The sequence below is a fragment of the Emydura macquarii genome, unplaced genomic scaffold (genome assembly GCF_026122565.2).
Source record: "Emydura macquarii macquarii isolate MOO-44397 ecotype Brisbane River unplaced genomic scaffold, CSIRO-AGI_Emac_v2 contig_3485, whole genome shotgun sequence".
Taxonomy (NCBI): Eukaryota; Metazoa; Chordata; order Testudines; family Chelidae; genus Emydura; species Emydura macquarii.
In genome coordinates this window covers 681,540-692,840 of record NW_027133622.1, presented here as the reverse complement: position 1 = coordinate 692,840, position 11,301 = coordinate 681,540, and the positions used below count along the sequence as shown (strand labels likewise).

At 49.0% G+C, this 11,301-nt stretch overlaps 1 pseudogene; it reads right to left on the bottom strand.

Annotated features, from left to right (window-relative positions):
* Nucleotides 1–1,531: 1,531 nt before the first annotated feature.
* Nucleotides 1,532–6,924, bottom strand: LOC137144792 (serine protease 27-like; annotated as a pseudogene).
* Nucleotides 6,925–11,301: the final 4,377 nt, after the last annotated feature.

Here is an 11,301-nt window from a genome sequence, read left to right as displayed (position 1 = left end):
TGTTCTGGAAATTGCAGCCCACAAATGCAAGGACAAGGACTATCTTCACAAAGGGCGAGGAAGGGTGGTTGTGGGATGGGAACCCAGGCTAGGAGAGGAGCCAGACCGGTGAAGGGTTGTGTCACCACCTGCCCTGTAACCTCGGGTGCCTCACCATGCTCTGCTGCTGTAGCTCCCAATGTGGGCCACTCACAGCCAACCTAGCAGCATGCAGGACACATCCCGAGTTTCTGTGTCCTGGACAGCCCTGGATCAGCAGCTCTGTCTCCAGCAGTCTGTCTACAGCCCCCCAGTCCCCACAGAGTGCCTGTTTAGAGGAAAGTCTGGCACCAACAGAACAACACCCCCCAGCGAGGGGGCAGGGAAAGGTGCCCCCCTTCATTTTATGCATGTGAATTTGTTCCTGTGGTTTGGGAGAGGATCCTTCTTGGGCCTGCCCGAGACCTGCCTAGAGACCATTGACCAATAACCCCCGGGGGGTGGGGGTAGGGGGCAACAAACACAGTCCTAAGTGGGGCTGATAGACCGTAGGCCCCGCCTCCGCCAGCGGGCGAAGAGCTGGGCCGGGCAACGGAGGAGGTGCCTGCCTCAGCCTGCAGGGATGGACGCCAGAGACGGCTTCTCTCCCTGCTTGTATCTCCTAACGTTCAATAGCTTGTTTCAGGAGGCAGGACGGCCACAGACTGTTCTTCCTTCCTGGTGCTTCCCATCTCCCGGGTCCATTGTTTTCATTCCACATGGCTTAATTTACCTAGGAGACAGGGAAATATCTCTTCCAACCCCCTTCCCCCTCTTCATCCCCCTCTCCCTCCGCCCCCCCCCGCCCTCCCCGCCTGGGTGTGAATTGCTCCTTCCTTTGTTTGTCCGCACACTTTAAAACCTAATATCAATGAGTTTCCATAATTCCCCCATTAGTGTTACTACCGACATTCCACAGTGATGTTAATCACCAGCACGTCATTAGCTTTCAATAAAGACCTCACTCCGAACATTCTTCTGATGCAGGAATATCAGATATAGTCATTGATTCAGTTGCTTCTCACTTGAGGCTTAGCCCCCCTGTCTTCATAGCCCAGTAAATCTTGGCAATGGATTCTTCTGGAAAATAAAACCCAGACTGAGCTCCTCTCTCCTGGTGGGTGTAGACCCTAGTCTGTCTTCTGCCCTGCTTGGCAGTGTGAGGTTTGCCTCCAACCCTTGTTAGTTTGATGGGTCTGTGTGCTGCTTGTATGGAAATGGAGCTAAACTCACATTCTTTTCTTTGGGATAGACCAGAACACATTTTAGCTACCATTCAAGCATATCCATAAATCTTAATACCCCTTGTGTACACCCAACACACAAGGATGTGAATAATCATCTAGTTATTTGTTTCTAAATGATACCTCACAAGGAGTATTTTGCACAAAGATTGTTATAATTCTGTGTAAGATGCGAATACGAGGGGTGTAGTGTCACAGGTGACATGGTCTATCTGTACGAAATGTGAAGAAGGGCTGGTGTGGGATGGGAAACCAATCTAGGAGGGGAGTCAGATGGCCAGCCACAGAAGCACAGCAAGGAGAAGGACCCTGGGGATGATGGCAGAGGGACCGACATTGTTCGGAGTGACAGTGATAGAGGGATTGACACTGTTGAGAGTGAAGTTCACCATCTTGAAAGTCACACCAGGCACGTTCTCCTGGATCCACGGGTTGTGGGCATTTGGGCGGTTGTAGACCCCAGGGTAACCATCGGCCACACTGGTTACCCCATTCAATGTTGTCATCAGTAACCAGCTCACAATCCCAGCGAGGTACCAGGTCCCATTCTCTTTGCATACCAGGGGTCCCCCGGAGTCACCCTAGAGACAGAAAGAAATGGGGTTTGAGAGGGACCAGTCTCCAGCAACCCCAAAGACAGTGGTGGATTCTCCATCTCTGGATGGCCTCATATTCCCCCTGGCTGCCTTTCTGGGAGATGCCCTATCCAGACTCAAGTCTCTGGACTCAGTGAAGGGGTACCCGGGTGCTGTTGTGGGCTGGGTTATACAGTAAGCCAGGCTGGATGATTCAATGGACCTTGCTGTCTTTACAGTCTATGGACACATCCTCAAGCCAAAAGGTGTCTTGTCTAAACATTGGGGCAGGATCTCAGGGCTCAGAGCCTCCATCCAGGCCCACTGTTGGGTGGGTTCCCCCGACACACAACACCAAGTCTACAGGGAGAACGTGCCAGGAACAACGGGGCAACACACGGGCAGCACACGGCGCAACGGGGGCCCTCATCTCAGCTGGGGTCTGGGCATCTCCCAGCACAAAGGGGCCCTAATCTCGGTTAGAGCATCTCACCGGGGAAGTCCCTTTATAGCCTTCCATGTAGCCGGCACACAGCATGTCATCTTTGACAGGGTTGTAACCCGAAGGCTCTTTCAGTGCTTCCCGGATGCGATCGTTGCAGATCATGGAGTCTATGGTGAGCACCTCCAGCTCCTGCAGCATCTCTGGAGTGGAAGGAGCCACTGGAAGGAAAGACCCAAGGGCAGGGTGACTCATGTGGTGTGAGTGGAAGTCACATGAAAAGCTGTCACATTAAGGATCTATAAGAAGTTTCCAGCTGTGGGGGTGACTAAGTGGGGGGGGGGGGGGAAATGGAGTCTAATGGGTTACAGCTGGGGGGTGGGGGGTGGAAGATCTCCTGGGTTCTATCCCTGGTTCTGGAAGGGGAGTGGGGTCGAGTGGGTTGGAGTGTATGGCGAGGGAGGGGGGCAGTTGACCATACAACAAAAGCAAAAAAGCAACAGCCCACATTGTAAAGGTATTTTAGGTGTTGCTCTCAGCTGTGCAGCTCCAAACTGATTTAGGAGACCACATTTTATTATAGACACTTGGCGCCAGATTGTCAAAGGGGTTCGGACACCTATAGGCACAGGAAGGTGCTAGTGGGATTTTGAAAAGCTCCTAGAGAGGTACAAAAGCTGGTGCTTTGGAATCGAAGTCAAATGGAGTGTCAATGGGAGTAATGGACCTAACCAGCATGGCTACATTTGAATACCCCGTTAGGAACCTAGCTGCATTTTTAAGTGCCTAAATCCCTTTGACACATGGGCCTGTAGGGCACGTTTGAAAATGTTGAGCCTTGTCTACACACCGGTTTGCCTTGGTTTGGTTCCATGGGTTTAAATCTTTGAGCAGACACTGCTCAGTTCCAGGCCAGGGCGCCAGACACATGGCTGTGAGGATATAACGAGGTGTGTGATTTTATACTGCTTGGTGCCAGCTGGTGGCCACTTCTGACATTGTTTCCTATTCGTACTGTCTAGGGCCGGCATCGGTACATAGACAGGTGCAAACTACACCAACAGGAGTGGTCTGAAACACATATTCGGGCATACACATGCTCACACACGTGCATGCACACACCCTGAAGCAGATTGAAGCCAAACTGGTGCAACTTCATCGCGTAGACTAGTCCCGAGAGGGGCTAGTTTTAGTTTTGCTTAAATCTGCTATAAAATGAATTAAGATAAAATGGGTTCAAAGCAAAATAAAAACATTCCTGTGGCGTGAGGTCCTTCAGTGACTAGACCACATCTTACCATCAGACCTAAAAAGGGGGCACCATTGTGTGATAATCACTATAGAGCCGTGGCTAGTTCACTCTCTAACCATATAAAGCACAGTACTCGCTTTCGAATAGCAGAGAAGAAGGGCTGATGTTCTAAGCATCCAGACACTCACACCCGAGGTTTGAATCAGCAAGTTTTTGGAGCAGGTTGTTCCGAGAGCTCACTTTACCTGCCGTCTGCCTCAAGAGGTTGCAGTGTGTGAATGACTGATCCAATGTTACACCGAGGTAAATCGGGTTTGGCTCATGCTGCAGGCATTGGCCGTCAAGGAAAACGTTTCACTCGTGGCTTGCCCTTGCGTTATGCAGCTAGAACGCACTAAAAACCGTCTTAGAAACACTCAGTTACAGGCGTCATCGACTACAACAGTCTGGTGTCGCTCGTCTCACATGAGGCTGGTTGGCGTAGAGCTGAACACAGCTGTGCGTATCATTACTGGGATTTTATGGGCAACCCTGTTGCCGTGGCTACTGATACTAGGTTACATAGCACCACCCCTCTCCTCCAGGAAATTATCTGATTCTTTGTTGAACCCAGTTATACTTTTGGTCTTCATGACATCCCTTGGCAATGAGTTCCACAGGTTGACTGTGCATTGTGTGAAGAAGCACTTCCTTTTGTTTGTCTTTAATCTGCTGCCTATTAATGTCATCTGGTGACCCCTGGTTCGTGTCTTATGTGAAGGAGTAAATAACACTTCCTGGTTCACTTTCTCCACACCGTTTGTGATTTTATAGATATCTAACAAATCCATACCTTCTGTTGTGTAACCATACTACTGTGGCTCTATAACCATATAACTGTGCAACCATGACTGTGTAACCATGGAACCGTGTCACTCCCAGTCCAACTGTGTACATATGAGGCTGCCATCACCGAGCCTGTAAACTACATCTGGAGCTGAGTCCTTTTCCTGCCCTTCCCCTTTCTAACAGCTACAAGTCTGCCTCACCTTGTGGGCGAATGTTCCCCCAGCCAGTCACCCAACAGGTGTCGTCAGCAGGCACACGGACAGAGGCGTCAAGCAGACACACGGGGCTCATGGTTGCTGTGAATGAAATTGGATTCTTCAGCTCCACCAGGGCGATGTCAGCAAGGAAAGTGTCATTGTTGTAACTGGGATGGAGGATGACCTGCTTCACCGATGACAATGTTTGGTTGGGCATCTCACTGACAATCCGTTTTTCACCCATGTGAACCTGATACGCTGAATTGGGAACAAGCCTGGATGCAAAAAATAAATTAAAAAATCTGATAAGGGAACAGCTACACAGCAATGAATGCCTCATAGGGATGGCTCTGGGGTGGAGCATCTGAGAAGCAGCCAGACAGCGATGCTGCCAAATGGGAAGCCAATGGAAAGGGAGAGGGAGTCTTTCCAGAACAGCTTCAGTGACTCTCTGCCTTGCCTGGGCTACTCACTGATCGAAGCAGTGAGCAGCTGACACCACCCAGCTCTCAGAGATGAGCGAACCTCCGCAGATATGGGAGCCGTATCTCTGCACGCTGACCTGCCAGGGCCAGGTCCCGTCCTTCGCATCTTGACCATTCAAGATGCGCCCTGAGAGTAAACGCTGGCCACAGACTGGGAAAAAAAGAGGGAACTGCATTATCCCTGGACAAGGGAGTTAAAGTGTAAATAACTTTTAGTATTATCTGACAATGAAAGAGCCAGGGAAACAACCCAGAAGTCCTGGCTCCCAACCCGCCTGTTGTAACCCACTAGACCCCACTCCCTTCTACATCTCGTCCAGACACTACACAGAGGCTGTCTCCATGGGTGTCCAGTTTTCAGACTCCCCACCAGATTTGGAACACACCATCCTACGTTACCTAGCTCTTAAATCGTTTTCCGCACAAACATCTCGCAGTCACCAGAATGATCTGCTCGACCTTTGCTTTTAGCAGATACCTCACAGAATCCCTTTAAAGTAAATGGTCGGACACAGATATAATAGCCCTGCCAGCCCGGGACTGGGAGAGTTGGGGCACATCTGTGTCACAAGCTCTTAGGAAGAGAAGAAAGAGAAGTCAAGGCTAAGATTATTATGGGGTTAAGGCTATAATGAAGGTTAGGTTAAGGTTATCATGGGACTAGGGAGATGGTTATCATGCATTTAAGGTTATTGTGCGATTAAGATTAAGGTTATCATGGGGTTAAGGTTCTCATGGGTATAGGGTTATCATCAGGGTTAGGGCTGAAGTTGTATCAAGGGGGACCAGAAACTGAAAAAAGAGAAATCACAGGGCTGATTCTGGGAGGTGGAATACATCGAGGCTGGAAACACCTGGGTTCCCTTGCGATTCATGGGCACAGCTCCAGTGCATTTAAAGGTCACAGCATTAGTTACATAAGCAATTGAATTCACACAAGTAACTTTAACTCACACTGCTGCAGCCATTATGTGAGAAAGAAAGAAAGAAAGAAAGAAAGAAAGAAAGAAAGAAAGAAAGAAGCCCTATATTGCAACCCTTATCGTAACCCCCATGATAATCTTTGTTGTAACCCTAATGATAACCATCACCCAATGATACCTAAATGAAACCTAACCCAATGGTAACCTTAACCCCAAGATAACCTTCACCCATGTCTCTAACTACGATAATACCACCTTAGCAACCTTGCTCAATCCCATTAGACCCTACTGCCATCGAACAGCTGGGACAGGACACAGGAGTCCTGACTGCCACCCCCCATTCTCATTTCAGGTGTCCAGGGCAAGTACGGCTTGTGTTTTGCTGTGGTTCTCTTACCTGCCAGATTCCATCTCCCCTGAGCATCTAGGGAGCAAAGACAGCAAATAAATTAATGTGTGTACATGTGGGGGGGTGTACGCAGTCTGCATGAAGTGTCTGAGGGAATGGGGGCCAGTAGCTCCACCTATCCTACCTAATCCACCTTCCCAGGCTCCACCCACTCTCCTGAAACAGCTCTGCTACCCTCAGCAACAGTTAAAATTGTTAGTAGTGTCGCTATTCAACTCACCATCTGTAGGCTCCAGAATTAACAGTCCCCACAGATCTAAATGGGGTGGCTCAGGACTGAATGCAGAAATCCGGGCTAAATGCACAGGAGGAGGGTCTATGAAGGGCCAAGGGGTTGGATCTCCCTGTTATTCACTAGCCCATTTCCCTCCCTCACAATCCCGTATCTCTCGCCCCTCCCCATAGAAAGTAGAGTCCAGTCTTCCATCCCCACCCCCACACTCACCCTGTACCAAGCTCATCACCAGCAGTGCCATGGCCACAGGGGAGCAGAGATGCCTCATGATCCAGCCTCGCCTGGTCCTGTGTTAGCTAAAACCAGCTGCCTCCATCACTTCAAACAAAGCCAAGCTGGGGAACGAACGTGCTGGGGCAGGTTTTTATAGACATGGTTCCTGCCTCCACCCTTGCCAGAATGAGGGAGAACAGAGGCTACCAACCCCACAATAAGCCACTCAAGGAAACAAGTGCTGCCAAGTTCAGCACGCGAGCAGGGCGTGACCGTTCTCACTCTGCTCTGCCTGAAATTGCTGCTCTGCGTGTTTCCTGGAAAACAAAACAAAAATCGGCAATGGCCAAGGTTATCCTGGGGGGCCCGTGATGTTTTTCTCTTCCCTGTTTTATTAACAACTGAATGTGCCAAGAGCAGACGGCCAAGGACAGTGCCCCAGCAAAGCTACGGTTGTAATGGGTGTAAAGTTATCATATCAGTTCATCGATTGTAAGTGGAGAAGGCACCACTGTGGTCACCTAGTCTGAACTCTTGTATAACACAGGCCAGAGACCTGCCCCCGAATAGCTCCTAGAGAAGGTCTTTTAGAAAAGCTGCCAATCTTGATGTAAAAACTGTCAGTGGTGGAGAATCCACCATGACCCTTGATAAATTCTCACAGTGGTTAATTACTTTCACTGTTAAAAATTTACACCCTATTTCCAGACTGAATTTGTCTAGCTTCAGCTTACAGCCATTGGATCATGTTAGACCTTTGTCTGCTAGATTGAAGAGCCTGTTATTACATATTTGCTCCCGTGATGAGCCTGGAAGGGCAAGATGGATAAGGGGACCAATTAACTTCCCAGACTGCACCTGGGGAAGGAGACAGGAATCAGGGAATTAGTAGAACAGGCTCAGCTGGGCAGGAACAGCCAGGGCCTATATGAGCCAGGAAGCTTGCAAGAGAAGGGGTGGGAGGCAAGGAGTCTGCAGTGACTCCTGGGAGAAGGGAGGTGTACCTGGGGCTACAGACAAGCTCTCTCCAGTCACTCCCTGGGAGGAGGTAGTATGGCTTGGCAAGCCCAGAGAAGGGGGAGAGTCAGAGAGGTAGACAAGGATCAGGGGGAAAGCAGCAAGGTGTTGGGTAGGTGAAACCTGGGCTGCCTATGAGAGGGCCCCTGAGCCCGGATACGGAGTAAGGGCAGCTCCGGGTCCCCCTACCAGCCGCTGCCGAAGTGGCACAGGCATGGCAGTGGGCAGGAAGCCTGCCTGAGCCCATTTGTCAAGAGGAACTTGATACCCTGAAAAGTGGGGGGACTTAAATGGTGATCCGGATGGAGGGCTGAGCCATAAAGGGGAGGCTGCAGTTCCTGGAGCAAGAGGGCTTAGCAGGGCGAGGAGATGACACGAGAGACATGGCCTGGGGAGGGTGGAAGGCCTGGCCAGAGCTAATCTCCAGAATGGCCGGGAAGAGGCACCTTCTGCAAGGAGGGAGCCCCGTGACAGTTCCCCATGCAGGTATTTAAAGACTGGGAACAAGTCACCTCTTTACCTTCCCTTTCTTAAGATAAATAGAATGAGCTCTTTGAGTCTATCGCTCTAAGGCAGGTTTTCTAAGCCTTCAATCATTGCCATGGCTCTTCTCTGACCCCTCTCCGATTGATCAATGTCCTTCTTGAGTGGTGGGCACCAGAACTGGACACGGGATCCCAGCCGCGGTCGCACCCAGGGCCAAGTAGGGAGGTAAAATAACCTCTCTGCTCCTACTTGAGATTCCATTTTGGTTCATCTCATGATCACATTAGCTCTTTTGGCCACCGCGTCACACTGGGAGCTCATGTTGAGCTGATTATCCACAAAAACCTCCAAGTCTTTTTGAGAATCCCTGCTTTCCTGGATAAAGTCTCCCATCCTGTAAGTATGGCCTGCGTTCTTTGTTTTGAGAAAGATACATTTACATTTAGCTGTATTAAAACTCATAGTGTTTGCTTGTGCTCAATTTACCATGTGATCCCAATCACTCTGGATCAATGACACGTCCTCTTTGTTGTTTACTCCCTGCCCTGAATTTTTGTGTCATCTGCAAACTTTATCCACAATGATTTTATATTTTCTTCCAGGCCATTGCTAAAAATGTTAGTGAAATGGTGATAAATGCAAAGTAATGCACATTGGAAAACATATCCCAACTACACATATAAAATGATGGGGTCTAAATTAGCTGTTACAATTCAAGAAAGAGATTTTGGCGTTATTGTGGATAGTTCTCTGAAAACATCCGCTCTGTGTACAGGGGCAGTGAAAATAGGTAACAGAATGTGAGGAACCATTAGGAAATGGATAGATAATAAACTATAAAATATCATAATGCCACCAAATAAATCGATTGTCTACCAATACGTGGAATACTGCATGCAGTTCTGGTCACTACAGGTGGGCAAGACTCAGCCTCCAGGCAACAAGAAAGAATTCTCTGTAGTAACTGGGAACCTTCCTCATCTAACATCCCATCACAGGCCATTGGGCATATTTACAGCCAGTAGTCAAAGATCAGTCAATAGCCAAACTAGGCTGTCCCATCATACCATCCCCTCCATAAACTTATCAAGCTCAGTCTTGAAGCTAGTTAGGTTTCTTGCCCCCACTGCTCCCCTTGGGAGGCTGTTCCAGAACTTCACTCCTCTGATGGTTAGAAACCTTCATCTAATTTCAAGTATAAACTTCCTGATGGCCAGTTTATATCCACCTAGTTAACAGGAACAATGGACTAGAAAAGGTAGGGTCTGCACTATTGGTTGGGGTCTGTGCAGCACCCAGCCCAAAGGGGAACTGAATTTTGTTGGCGTCTGTGTTCTCCAGCACAAAGGGGAGGTCTCACAATCTTGGTCAGAGAATCTCACCCAGGCAGTCCCATTATAGCTTTCCAAATGCCCAGCGCACATCATGTCATCTTTGATGGGGTTGCAACCTGAAGGTTTTGTAAACCTTTCCGGAAGAAATCATTGCAGACTGTGAAGTCTACAGTGAGGACCTGCAGCTCCTGCAGCATCTCTGATAGCGAAAAATTCTCTGAAATGAAAGGCATGAGGACAGGGTGACTCATGCAGTGTGCGTGGAAGTCACATAAAAAGCTGTCACATTAAGGATCTATAAAGAAGTTCACAGCTCTGGGAGGGAATGGGGGTCTAGTGGGTTGGAGTTTGGGGGGCACAGTGGGGTGGAGTTCATCAGTTTAACACATGCTAAAGGCAACAACCCAGATTTTTAAAGCTATTTTAGGTGTAGCTCTGCTCAGTTTTGCAGCCCCAAACTGATTTAGGAGCCAAAATCTTATGATAGACACTTGGGGGCATATGATCAAATTATGAGTTTTAATCTTTTTTTTTCCTTCCATTTTTATTAATTTAAATTTTCACAGCTGTGGAAGATTGGGGGGGGTTGACAATAATTATTTAATGACCGTAGAGGTTGAGATTCAAAGAATTTAAGATTTATAAACCATTAAAACCCACATTGTGAATATCCCATGTTAAAAAATGCAAAGTAAATATCCTTCAATCAAATTCTATTAAATTCTCAAACAGCATTTTTCTTCCTTTGCCTATCTGCACTCACTCTCCTGAAACAGCTCTGCTACCCTCAGCAATAGTTAAAAATATTAGCAGTGTTGCTATTCAACTCACCCTCTGTAGGTTCCAGAGTTAACAGTCTCCATTGATCTGAATGGGGTGGCTCAGGACTGAATGCAGAAATCTGAACTAGATGGGTGGAGGGGGGGTCTATGAAAGGCGAAGGGGTTGGATCCCCCTGTTATTCACTATCTCAGTTCCCTCTCCCACAAGCCCGTATCTCTCTCCCCTCCCCATGGGAGGTAAGGACTGGTTCCCATGTCCCCACTCCAGACTCACTCTGCATGAAAGTCATTGCAAGAAATGCTAGGGCCAGTGGGTAGTGAAAACACCCCATGATCCAGCCTCACTTCATTCTGTCTTGGCCAAACCAGCTGTCTCCATTGCTCCGACCGAATCCTGACTGGAGAGTGAACACACCGGGGCAGGCATTTAGAGACATGGCCTCCCAACCTCCTCCCTTCTCAGATCTAGGGAGAACTGGTGTGACCAATCCCCCAATGAGCCACTCAAGGGAACAAGTGCTGTCAAACAAGGGGGGTAAGGACTGCAGGAAACACATTGGGGAGCATCTCTTGGCAGCCAGGCTCCATGAGCAGGGGCCGGCTCCACGGAGTGCAACCAGCTGGTGTCAGGTTCCTTCAAGGAGGACTCAAGAGTGCATTGGGGTGCAGCTCAGAGCTGTGCCATCCACTCTGCCTGGGGAGTGCCCAGCCATGCAGAGGTGGCCCAACTTGCTGAGTAGGGCAGGGAGGGCTGCCAGGCAGAGAGTCCAAGTGTGTTGGGTGGTCCCACCTGCTTCCAATCTTCCGGCTTCTGGCAGGAGGCAACAGTTTGAAAACCTCTGTGCTAAATGGAAGGCAGAA